The sequence below is a fragment of the Meleagris gallopavo genome, chromosome 12 (assembly GCF_905368555.1).
Source record: "Meleagris gallopavo chromosome 12, MGAL_WU_HG_1.1, whole genome shotgun sequence".
Taxonomy (NCBI): domain Eukaryota; kingdom Metazoa; phylum Chordata; class Aves; order Galliformes; family Phasianidae; genus Meleagris; species Meleagris gallopavo.
The window spans coordinates 14,325,504-14,337,936 of NC_139415.1; the positions used below are offsets into that span (position 1 = coordinate 14,325,504).

At 43.2% G+C, this 12,433-nt stretch overlaps 1 protein-coding gene across 1 annotated transcript in view; it reads left to right on the forward strand.

The window, feature by feature from the left end:
* The first annotated feature begins 2,713 nt into the window (after nucleotides 1-2,713).
* MCTP2 (multiple C2 and transmembrane domain containing 2) overlaps nucleotides 2,714-12,433 on the forward strand; it is a 184,648-nt gene continuing 174,928 nt past the window's right edge. The window contains exons 1-2 of the mRNA XM_085234346.1: nucleotides 2,714-2,897; nucleotides 11,932-12,128. The gene's annotated coding sequence lies outside the window, so the exon portion shown is untranslated. The remainder of the gene's footprint in view (nucleotides 2,898-11,931; nucleotides 12,129-12,433) is intronic.

A 12,433-nucleotide genomic window follows, 5' to 3' on the forward strand; every position in this document is an offset into this window, starting at 1 on the left:
GAAGCCTTGGGGAGTGTGTCTGAAGTGACATCAACTGTTTCTGTTTAGACAGATGAATTACAGTTTAGTTGTCCTAGTGTTCATCTAATAGTAAATCCCAGGAATGTGCTGGAGACAGAAGCTACCCTTACAATGTCCTCTACCATTCCTGCTGCCACGGGTTCCTGGTTTTCGTAGCGGTTGTGACGGAGGAAGAGACATAGACAGCAAGGAAGGCATCTGTCATGAAGTGGCCAATGTCTTGCTCAGCTGAGGAGCTCTCCGTAGGGAGTGCCAGTGTGGCAGCCTTCCCCTGTGGCTGGGGCATTTGGCTTTCTGCAGCTTCTAAATCACCCACTTGGAATGCACTGTGCATCAGCCTGGAAGGGAGTCAAACCGTTTTATGAAAGCTGCAATTAGTGGCTTCCCACAAATAGCATCTAGCACTGACAAGTGGCTGCTCTGTAATGCTGTTTATGGGCTTGTTTCAGGTAATGGAATTTCATTGCCTTTCAGGTGCTCTCGCCACAGGAAGCACATATATTTTTTCAGCTCCGTGATTTTTTCCACTAAATTGCGCAAATCATTTTATTTGGGCAAGTGCATTGGAAACATTTTACTCGGCATTTATTTTGTAGCTCGAGTCCTTCTTGAAAGGAAGAATAAATATGTTCTTGAGGGCAAACAACTGAGTTGGGAAAGAGGAGAGGGAACAGAAACAAGAGAGAAACAAAACACTTTTTCTCCTATCGTAAGTCGGTATGTATGCACTGACTTTGTGTATCTGTGCTGATTGGTGATGAATGTATCCAAATTTTTTCTTTTTCCATCCCTGCACTGTGTCATCTTCTAGCAGAAGTGATGTTGGGGTCTTCAGGACACATGCATGCCTACCCTGGGAGGCCTGACTGAAGTGTTGCAGAAGTTTCCCAACTCTCCTACTGCCTATTTAAATACAATTGCTGTCTTTGTTGAAATTGAGCAAATCAGATGGAGAGTTACAATCATAGAATCATTAAGGTTGGAGAAGACCACTAGAATACTCTAATCCAACCATCAAGTCATCACCACCATGCCCACTAAATGATCTCTTTAACTTTATTGGATGGTTGTGTTGAGCTGAATGTGGGAACAGGAGGTAAGAGTGAGTCATATTGGTTTTGGTCATCTTGTGTAGTTTGAAGGTTTACCCAGGATGAAACATAGCATCAGCCATCCTTGGGATCTCCCTGTGTGGTCTGTGCTTAGCAGAGTCCTGCTGGGCTGGCTGACTGGCACTTTGTAGGAAAATATCCCACATGAATAGCAGTGAAAAGAAAGCCAGTGAGATGAGATGGCTTACACTGAGCCTGTTATGGCATGGTTAGGCATAAAGCGCATTTTTAAGGAAAGCTAAGCATCACACTGCACAGCATCCTCTTTTGTTTGTGACCCTTGCTGAAATCACAAGCATCAAAAGGGAGAGAAGGCCACAAACCCAAAAAACAGGTGAATCAAAGGCGACATAGTCGCTTCAAGGGGGAAATGTGAAATCAAAGTTGCAGAAAACCGGGGCTCCTAATAGGATAATACAGGTAATACTATCACACAGCACTAAAACAATATAGGACTAATTAGCTCAAATATTTGCTGACGATGTGGGTTTTGAGGAAAGGGGGGAGGGGGGTATGTGCTTTTATAAAACTTAATTAACCCATAGAGTAAATCAGTTTCATTCATTGACAAACAGAACCAATCAAGATAGGCTTACTGTTTGCTCATTTGGAAAGCGATTAGGATTCTCATTTAGACTTAATTACAGTGCAAAGGTTGACAATTATCATCTTTGTGGAAGCACTGGATGCCACAATATCTCAGTTGAACATGTGCCTATAATTATACACATCATTTTCTTAGTAGAAAATGTAACCCACTTATTACCTGGGTCTCATGCCTGTAATTAGAGATAGCAGTAATAAAAAAAATGGAAGAAGTGGGCTGGTGCTGAATTGTTTCGGATCTTTCCTTTGCAAATTGCTTTGTGCAACTCTTTGTCACAAATTAAAATCTCATTTTGTCCTTGATACTTTTTATGAAAGGAAATCTGTCAACGTGCCGAGGACCGAAACTAACCAAACGGGTCATATTTTCACACCACAAAACAACCTCACAGCTTCAGATTGGTCTGGTACATAAACCCTTCCTTACAGCTCCCTGAAGCTCCTCATGTTACACAGACATGTATTTATCGCCCAGGTCATTCCAGAAGCAAGCTGTTGAGAGAAAGTTGGTCACTTTCTTTGGAAAATCATAGCTTGAGCTGAACCAAAGCTGAATAGACTTAGCTTGTTGACCAAAACAAATGACATTAATCTTAAAGTTCTCAAGAAGTGCTTGACTACAGTCATGTTTAATGCAGCCAAAACCAAATGATGAGCAGGTTGAGGTTCTCCTTACCCCTTGCATCCAGGGGCTGCCCCGCAAGTGTGTCAGCTCAGATAAGGGAAAAATAAAGCTCAAAGCATTTCACAGAAGCTAATTACAGATAAGGCAGGAGATAAAATGAGGTTGTAAGAAATCTAACCTTGCTTCAGTCAGTTCTGTCGCTGCTGAGGAGCTTCTTTTTTTCTCATCCTATGGGCTTGTATAGAAGTTGTGGTTGAGTGCCCTTTGCAGGGAGCATCAGTGCCAGAAACTGAACAGGTATCACAGTCGCATAGCAAACTTTATTTGCTCCTTCCTTTTGTTCCAGCTGCATTTATTTCAAAGCCAAAGTGAGAGAGGTGGCAGAATGCAGGGCTCTGACTTTCTTGTGCTTGTTTCTTGCAACACGTCTCGTCTTAGGATAATACCTGAACCTTCTGGGAAGGACAGTAAACTTTAGGACCAGGACACAACTTTTCCATCAGTAGCATTTTGGCTACCTACCAGCTGAAATGGTGAGTTTGCCTCACATGTTTACAAGGTTTCCGAGGGATAGAAGGAAGGACAGATTTTTCCACCTGTATATGCTTTTTATTTTCCACTATTGATGAAGAAAAACAGTATCAGTATTTCTTCCTTTTACTCTTGCCCTTTTTCTTTTTAACACCGCTACTTTCCTGCTGAAACGAGCGCTGCCTTGTCAGTTAAAAAAAAAAAAAAGAAAAGCACCTTTATCAGGTCAGATCATCACTGTGTGCCTTGACAGTGGATAGCGTCAGCAGGACTCCAGGGAGCTCATTTCCATAGCCGGTTTCTGCAGAAAGGCAGCTGAGATGCTGCAGGCAGAAAGGTGTTTTTGTTGGTTCTCCAGAAATGCTAACTTGTGTTTGCATTCCGTTTTCTTCTGAGGTGGAAGAAAACAAAATATTCGTAGGACAAAGGGGGAATGGTTTTAAAGTGAAATGTTGGATATTTAGGTTAGATGTTGGGGGAGGAAATTCTTTACTCAGAGGGCGACACAGACTGCCCAGAGGAGCTGTGGGTGTAGAGGTGCTCAAGGCCAGGCTGAATGGGGCCCTGGGCAGCCTGAGCTGGTGGGGTCAACCAGCCTGTGGCAGGGGGTTGGAACGAGATGGGCTTTAAGGTCCCTTCCAAGAAGAATAAGTCCTTACAATGCTAGAGGTATTTGTGATGCAGAAGGCCTTTGCTTTTATTTTGTTTATCTCCTTCACTGGAGCTTTATTTAGCACCACAGAGCTTGCATGGTATCATTGTGTCATTTTGAAAAAGCCAAGAGACTGGCACAGGCTGCCCGGGGAGGTGGTGGAGTCACCATCCCTGGAGATGTTCAAGGAACGTGGAGCTGAAGCACTGAGGGACGTGATCAGTGGGCATGGTGGGGCTGGGGTTGGACTAGATGATCTGAGAGGTATTTTCCAATGTTAATGGTCTTGTGATTCTACTGGCTCCCAGCTGCCTGGCAGCCAAATCTCCTTCAGATCTATGCAGAATTCTTGCAGATGTTTGCTCATTTTATAATGCCAGGAGCTGCTTGGTGGGACTGAAGGAGGGCTTCCATGTGTCTCTTCAGCTGGGAGCTCCATGCTGGAGCATCCCAATCGCTCCAAACAAGTTGGGGCAGGGCAGACGTGCCCCAGCTGCAGTTCTCAGTGCAGGATGGATGAGCTTTCCTTTGAACTGCTGAACTATAAATTCCCCTCCTGGCCAAGCAACCGTGGTGGGTGGGACAATGGAGAGAAGAAAGGGCTGCTCAGCAAATGAAGTACCAGTAGGTGTGTGTGTGTAGGTGGTGGGAGCAGCTGGCTTGCCAAACCCACTTGGATTCGTTCCACCTAGCTGAGTGCAGTTGGGAAACCTGGCAGGGCGAGGTTGCTGGGTACCTGGAAAAGCTCATTTGGAATGCTTGGTATCTCCAGCTCCCCACAATTAAGTGATTAGTTGCGATAGGCAGAGATTTGAAGAAACATGGTGCGTTGAGAAATATTGTGTGTTGCTTGAAAACTAAGCAAAACAGTTAAAAACGAAAGAAATACAGAGCCCTAGGAGAGTGGAATTCTTGTAACAGAAGGAGGAAGCAGGAAATGAATGGAGCAAGGATTTGTTAGCAAACACCAGTCCAGGCCAGTTCATTGCTTCACGCAGAACAAGTTGTGCCACTTCAGTGTTTATCCACCACAGGAGACCCAGGTAAGAAAACAAACAGGCGGAGGAACTTGCTGGCACACGGGCACTCACTTGTTATCAGGCTGCAGAGGCATGTGAAATGCCAGGCAGGAGGTGCACTGCTACACATAGTGCCTTCCTTTACTGTGAGCAGCGTCAAAATCCTACAGAGGGATTTGTAAGGGTTCAAAAGCCAGAGCTGTAATGCGTGGATGCAGGTTACTGGCCCAGGGAAGATGGGCAAAAAGATTCAGGAGCAAAGAAACTGTTGGACTAGATGATCTTAGTGGTCTTTTCCAACCTTAATGATTTTATGAAACTCACTGGAAACAGCTTCCTGTGTGCTTGATAGGGCCACGTTTACACCAACCAAATCAATCAGAAACCTTGGGTAACATTTGCTTTCCTTTCTTATTCACCTTCAGTATCGTTTTTGTTTATTTCCGAAGACAGGGACAAAAAATGTTTTTTGTCTGCCCCAGCCAGCAGCAATCCGAACAGCCCTGTTACTTTAACATTTCTGAATCACCTTTATAGAAGGAAGAAGTTAAGGATGGTCAATGTGAGTTTTGGAAAGCACCTAGATTTTGCATCCTTACATGGTTTCAGCCCATGTGAGCCATGCAATTACTTTCTTCGTAACTCTTGGAGAGACAGCCAGTCTCAGAGCCATCTGCTTTTCACAAGTAAACAGCATGGGAAATCAAGAGAAGTCCATTTCTTGTTACAACACTTTCTGAAGGTTAAGCCTGAAGCAGAACATATGTGTTGTTTAAAGCTGCAACAATAAGTTCTGAGGTAGCTGTAGTCTCACACAGAGATATCTAAGAAAACTGTTAGTTTATTATTGGCATCAATCTGAATATGTAGCTGAGCAGAAAGTGCCTTGCTGCTGGTATTTCATACCGTAATTATTAGTTGGGCTATTCAAAGATGTGAGTGACTTCAGCGTGGCAGTTAAAACCTCTTGCATGGAAGCACGGCTTTGGTGACTAGTAGGAGGTGTTGGATGCACTTGCCTCTGAGAGGGATGGGTGTTTGCATTAAGTGAGGATAAGATGCGCTGCCTGAGTTCATGCTAAGCCCCTCACACGGGTGACTGGAAAATGGCTTTGAGAGCTCCAGGTACAGCTTATGCAAAAAATTCATCCATATACCCAGAACTAAGCAATCTCCCTTTTGATACAGTGTGCATTGTATTAGTGAGCTGTAGAGCCAGAAAATTAAAGGTGAAGTGGCCCAGATTGGTTTGGCTTTGGTGTTCAGGCTTTTTGAGTGCCTTGCTTTAAAAGAAGCTACAAAAAGAAGTGCTATCTGAATATTCTGATAACTCACAGGTACCTGAAAGTAGCATGCTTGCTCTTTGCGAGATACTTCTTTGGGGACTGGTGCTAGGATGTCATGCAAAGTGAATCCGACAGCAGCGATTTGGAGCAGAGCACAAGTGCTGAGCAGGTTTGGGATGGCTCAGCACTTCTGCTGCAGGAGGAACCTTCCATATTCCTATCCGATCTTTACACTAAGATCCAGAAATACCACTAGGACCACTATGGAATATTATAAGAAAATAGCACTAAATCATTAAGGGATATGTATGGTTTAGTGACGGGACTCGGTAGGTCAGGTTGATGGTTGGACCTGATGGTCTTGAAGGCCTTCTCCAGCTTAAGTGATTCTATGATTCTGTGCTGAGCAGTTGGGGGCCTGCAGAACTCATCCAAGGATGTTATTCAAAGGGATGTGATAACCCACCTCAATCACCCTCCCAGCTCTTTGCCATGTGTGCATCGTGGCGCTACACAGTGATCAATAACTTGTGTCCAAAGCCTTTGAACTCTCCCTGAGGGAAAATCTGGAGGTGACCATTCTGAGTCACACCTGGTTTGGACGCAGATGTCTTCTTGTAGAAGCGAAATGAATATCTGATTTGTTCAGCAAGGAAATATGTTTTAAATCTCAGTGTAATCTGACTCCCTGGATTGGAGAGATAGTGCATGGTTTCTGAGACAGAAATATATCCCATTCTTGAAGTGGCTGGGAGAAAGCAGCGATCTGTGTGGGAAAGCCAGAGAAATGGCAGGAGGGAAAAGAGAAATTACATGCATTAGTGGTTTATGCCTTCCAGACATTTACAAACTCTGGGTAATGCAACTCAGAGAGAATTGTAGTCATTCCAAGGAGGCTGCATGATTTAAGAGGACATAAGGGCTGCAGTTTGCTCTATGGTTTAATCTACAAATAAAACTCCCATCAGCCAGTTGAGTATCTGGAAGGAATTTGGGGCTGCATTTTTTGGAGCACAGACATTAATAAAGGATTGTTTTATTGCTTCAGTGACCTATCACCTTCGTACTGTCTGGCCCAGTGCTGCTCATGATACAGAGAGGTTAATGCATAAAACATGCCATAGCTTCAACAGGTTTGGGGGAAACAAAGACAGTCTTCTGTTGTTGCCCTTGTGTTATTTTTTACACGCCATTGGTCACTTTCTGTTACATACTTTAGAGACCATTTACTCAGTCCATTCTCCCTTGCTGGCACACTATCTGCCTAACTGTCCTTCATCAGCTCAAGATCTAATTGAATTAAAGCTCTGACAATCACATGTCTCTTACCTGCTTCATTCAGTGATATCTTCCAGGTCTTCTTTCATGTAGCTGATACATGGTAAAAGCTCCTGGGGCTTACTTTGTTTCATGCATACTATTATCTAGGGTTAGAATAAGCTCTTTTAGCACTCTTCTTAATAATGTGTACTGTTTTAGCTTTTCTCCCCTATTCCCTTTCACTCTTTCCTTCTGTTCTCCATATTTTTCATGTTCCAAAGTATTATTTCTTTCCTAAAGATAAAACATCTATCAATATAAACAAAATCCTGCAGTCCACACTTTGATGAACAGCAGATGAGAACGACAGCAGTGAAAAAAAATAAGTGTTCTTTTTCTCCTGTGTTGAAGGATATCTGTAGAAAACAGAAAGATCTGGAGCTAGGATGAGCACATCAGTCTACTGAAGGTTTAATTTTTATCCTTATTTTATTAGGAGGGGGAAACAGAGGCACGGTGACTTGCCCAGATGAATCAGTCATTCAGCCTCAGCAGATGTGCTGGCATGAATCTGGCGTCTTTCAGAAATACCAAGACTCATTTTGATTGCAAAATACTTACTGAAGTTCATTATCAGGGAGTCTCAAAGGAGGCTCGTCCGAGAGCTGGTGGTTTGAGGCTGTTTTGAAGTAAGGGAAAGTAGATCATACCCCATATTTCCATCAGACTGTGAGCAAGGGCCCTGAGCAATCAAATTCAGCCCTGTTGCCCTTTGTGCCATGCTTTACATCTTTGGGCAGCTCTGGGAGAGCACTGGGGCCAACGAATACTGGAGTCAACAGCTCCGTTTACACTGCAGGCACTTAAGAAAGCAGGAAGCAAATGTATTCTATACAACACCAGAAAGCAATGTAAAACTTTTCAGTTTGCATAACTTGCAAATAGACCGGAAGCAGCTTAGCCAAGGCGGCAGAGAAATCAATACAGGCTGTGAAATTAACTTCAGAAACAGAATGAGCGTTGGGTCGTAGCCCCATCATTGTCTGCTGCCTCATAAGCTCTGGAATAAGAGGGGAACGCAGTGCCCAGTGTGCCATCAGGCTCAAGAAGGCTCCCAGACCTCCTTAGGTAGGATCCAGAGCCCAAATGCATTTTGTATCCTAGAAAATCACACAAGAGAGAATCTGTGCTGTTATCAATAAAATATGAGGCATGCAGAGGATTTATCTTAGCAGCTTGCTCTGACTTTATTGCAGATAAGGTTGCAGGTTTTCTTTATTTGAACAATTTGAAAATCAGCTTGTTAAATAACATTTTTTTTTTTTTTAAGGAGGCAGAGAGACAACCTAAATTATTTTCATTGCAAACATTTTCTAAAAAATGCCTTGCAAAACATACCTCTGCAAAGCCAGCACAGGGCTCAGGATGCTCCGACGGTAGCCAAAGCAAGCAGCAAAACATGTGAAAGCCTCCAGACTGCTTCCAGGGTTTTGTTCCGTTGCCAAAAACCAAGACGTACACTCACAGCATGAGGCAGCAAACTTCTCTGGCTTTATGTGCTTGCACATGAGGTGAATTTAACACGAGAGACTCATGCTCCCCCCGCTTCTCCCCTTCTATTCCTCCCTTAAAACCTTGGTTTAACAACTAAGAGAATAATATGGAAATAATTCCCGATCTAGCGGTGCCAAAAGCAGATGAAACAACTTTGCCAGTTGCAGCACATATTGATCAAACCATCTGTGCTTGTAAACCTTTTGGGAAGACCAGTTTCAGTGTGTTTCATCAGGTTGCTTCCAGCTTGGGCTTGGGACTTGTTGGGTACGGGGAGATCTCTGATGTGCTGTGTGTGCCTCCTTGGGCTTTTTAGAACATAGGGTCAAGATGCCAGAAGAACAAATGGTTTCTGCTCAGAAGGAGCTGATTAGGTACAGGTGCTTTCCTGGTTATTACCTGACTTTGCAGATATTTAGAGTCAGGGCAGTGACTTGGAGCACTCATCTCTGGAGTGAAGCTGTTATCATCAGCTATTTAAGAAAAAAATGGTGATTTCAAGATGGTTGTTAATTGTCTTTAGGATAAGGAAATCGGCTACCACTCCTGGCTGTGGGGGTTGAGTCACTTAATTGCTGCCAAATCATTGGCATTTGGGAGCCTGACAGCAATGAGAGGTAGTTAGCCACTCTTTGGGAATATAAACTCCTGCATGCGGCAGCTCCAGTTTGCTCCCATTCCCTTACTTTGGAGAAGCTGAACTGGTGGGGACTGATGCGTTTGCACTTCTGTGATGCCCAATATGTCTCTGACCTTTAGGGACACTTTGAGGGATGCTGTCATGGGGCAGTTATGAGAGGTCCCCTTCCCGATTCTTGTTTCCCAGTTCACCCTAGCGCTTGAGATACCCAGAGGTTATGGAACATAGCTGAGGATGATCCTCAAGAAGCCTGTCCAGCAGGTATGTGTGTCTGCTAGCAAACGTGCATTCTTAAATCAATATGGGTGGAGATTGAGCCTCTCAGTGAGAAATTTTGATCACCCTTGTGTGATAATCTCATGTGCAAGTGTCAATATTTATAAAGCTTGTGGGTTCAGTTTCAAAGTAATGGTGAAAAATTTGCCCCTTTTTATTTTGCATCACTTAAAAAGAGTTGGGTGACTCCCTAGAAGGTTGTCAGCTCTGATTAATCATCCTTTAGGAATCATCAGGTAGAATCCTGGCACAAACTAATCCTTGAAAGTCTTCATTTCAACTATCTTCTGCTCCAGTTTTGATTATGCATCAAAGCAAACAGCAACACTCTGTCATCTGCTCTTCTTCACTTAAATGGGTCGTAAGAGATTTTATTAGATGACTAAGGGATTCCTGAGGGCTTATTTGGAGAATGGCTTCTGTGGGTCTCCTACTTTTGCAAGGGTGAGAGCAAGTTATACAAGCTGGAGATGGGGAGAGGCTAGAGCTGGCAGGGGCCGGGAATCTTGGATGAGAAGAGGAGCACCTCGAGGTTATCACCACTCATAACACACTGTGGTCAGCCTAGGGCAAGGGAATCTATTATCTCAGATTTCTCTTTGCCCAGTATTTGACCCAATTCCAGCCTTCAGCTGTTCAGCTTGTTACACAGGACTGTTCAGTCTGAGGAGACAGGCAGAGTTCAGTCATCTTTGCTTTGGAGTTGTATAAGAAAGTGCTGGGCCTTTTACCCATGCTATCTCCAGTCTCTCCCTCCTAACTTCACTTTTTTTTCTGCTTCTGAACAAAGAGCTGCAGATACAGATCACAATCCTGTGCCAAGAGAAGCTGTCTTCCCAACATGTTCATGCATGTGGAATATTTCCCAGAAGCAAATGCATTTTTCTAATCTCAGGATTTTGCTTTGTGCACTGAGATCAGATCTTGAGCAATAGAAATTCGCTGCCAGATTTCCCCTTTGCTGTGTACAACTTCTGCATATCAAAGGTATGAAGGACAGGATTCATCTGTATAAAACTGATTTGTTAGAACCTCTGAAAGCAGGTCGCATTCACATGACATTGCAGGTGAGCAGCATCAGCTAGCTATAGGATGGCATCACTGAAGGGCATTTCTCATGTTTAATATCCGAACAGAGCCAGGAATTGGAAGAAATATGTTAAATAATCAATGATAAATTGGGGGTGTACTGATTTTCACCAGGTATGAAGCATCAAACGAATTCTTGGTTCTATTTGATCAGCTTTGAACCTCACTGTTGAATATGCAGAATTTTCAGATATTCAAAACTTGGGATTTAAAAGATTTATTAAGGTTAGTGCTTGGAGCTATTCTGTCCCACAACTGTTGAAACCACTCTCCTGTTTTCGTGTTGTATTTATATTTCCATGGTGCCCAAAGGATACTGAAACTGCCAGACACAGTTGAATGATGCACAAAACTTTGAGCCATCAAATTGCAAAGACTTTTAAATTGCCACTATATTTCAGAAGCAAACTCCGTACTGTTCAATCTTCTTTCCAGCTGTATGGAATAACACTAGATACTTCATCACATCCTCTGTTAGATTTGCTTTTTATTAAAACAGAGGGTTTATCTTAGTGCTGTGCTACTGCCGCTGTATAAATTCGTAAATTAAATCAGTGGAGATAAACAGATGTCCATATGCTGAGATACAAAGCAAGGAAAAAGCAAAAATAATTCAGCATCATGAATCTGAGCGTTTTATTTGCTTGCTTTGCTGAGTAAGCTGCTCCAAGGGCTGGTTCTGACCACAGGATTTCAGTCCTGGAGCCTTGAAGCAAAGAGCGAGTGGTGGAGTTGAGCTTCTTTAGAACTGCCATGAGTCAGACTGGCACAAATACAGAGAGCTGAATCATGCTCCTGAGCTTGTATTCGTGTTGTTAAAAGCAGATAAAAGGAATCTTTCAAAAAGGGATAAAGGAGAGATGTATGAGGAAGGTGCAGTGGTAGTGATAACTTGAGATGTTTCTTAGATGTTTTTTGAAGTGCAAAGTATTAAGTTGGTCAGTGATGGAATGGGATAGGCAGAGTTATTGGTTCTTGGGAGTTTACATTGATCTAGAGGAAAATCAAATGTAATGAAGCACCTGTACAGGCTGCCTAAGGCAGATCTGCAGGTCTGTATATAATGGTGCATTTGGTCAAAGAAAAATAGATCAACTTAGCAGCAATCCTCCCCCCAGCATTTGGGTCTGCGTGTCTGTATGGATGTACTCACTCAATGCTATTTATTCATGGAATCATCATGTGAACAACCTGAAGCCTTCAACAGCCATCAGTTATTTATGAAGGTAATAAATGGGCATAACTCTCTATTCATTGCAGGTACGTCTGTGTCTGGATGAGATGGAGAGCAATTTACAAATTTCATCCACATGATGGATGTGGAGGAGAAGCCGTAGAAGATGACACCCAACCAGAAGCAAGCTGCAGTTTTGTCGTGAATATCCAGGAAGTCTCTGTGGTGCAGATGTGACAGCAACAGCAAAACTTATTTCAAGGTCCCATCCCATGAAGAAGCTGTGAGTATCAGCAACCACACAAAAGAGCTAGCGGGGGGTGGGGGGAGCAGAGTCTTGAAAATGACAAACATCATCTGTCTGTCCTGGGGGAATGTGGTAACTATTTGTGGATCCCACTGCCTAAACCCCATCAAAGAAAGAGCGTAGCACTGCTGTCTATTGTTACTCTGTGTGTTGTTTTTTCCTTCCCATAAATGTTTCCAGCATGTTGGTTTATAGTACCCAAACCCTGCAATTCTTAGAAAGTGTTGGTTTGCTTTGTTAAGCAGAGTCATGAATGCGAATATTCCTGACTTCTGAGACAG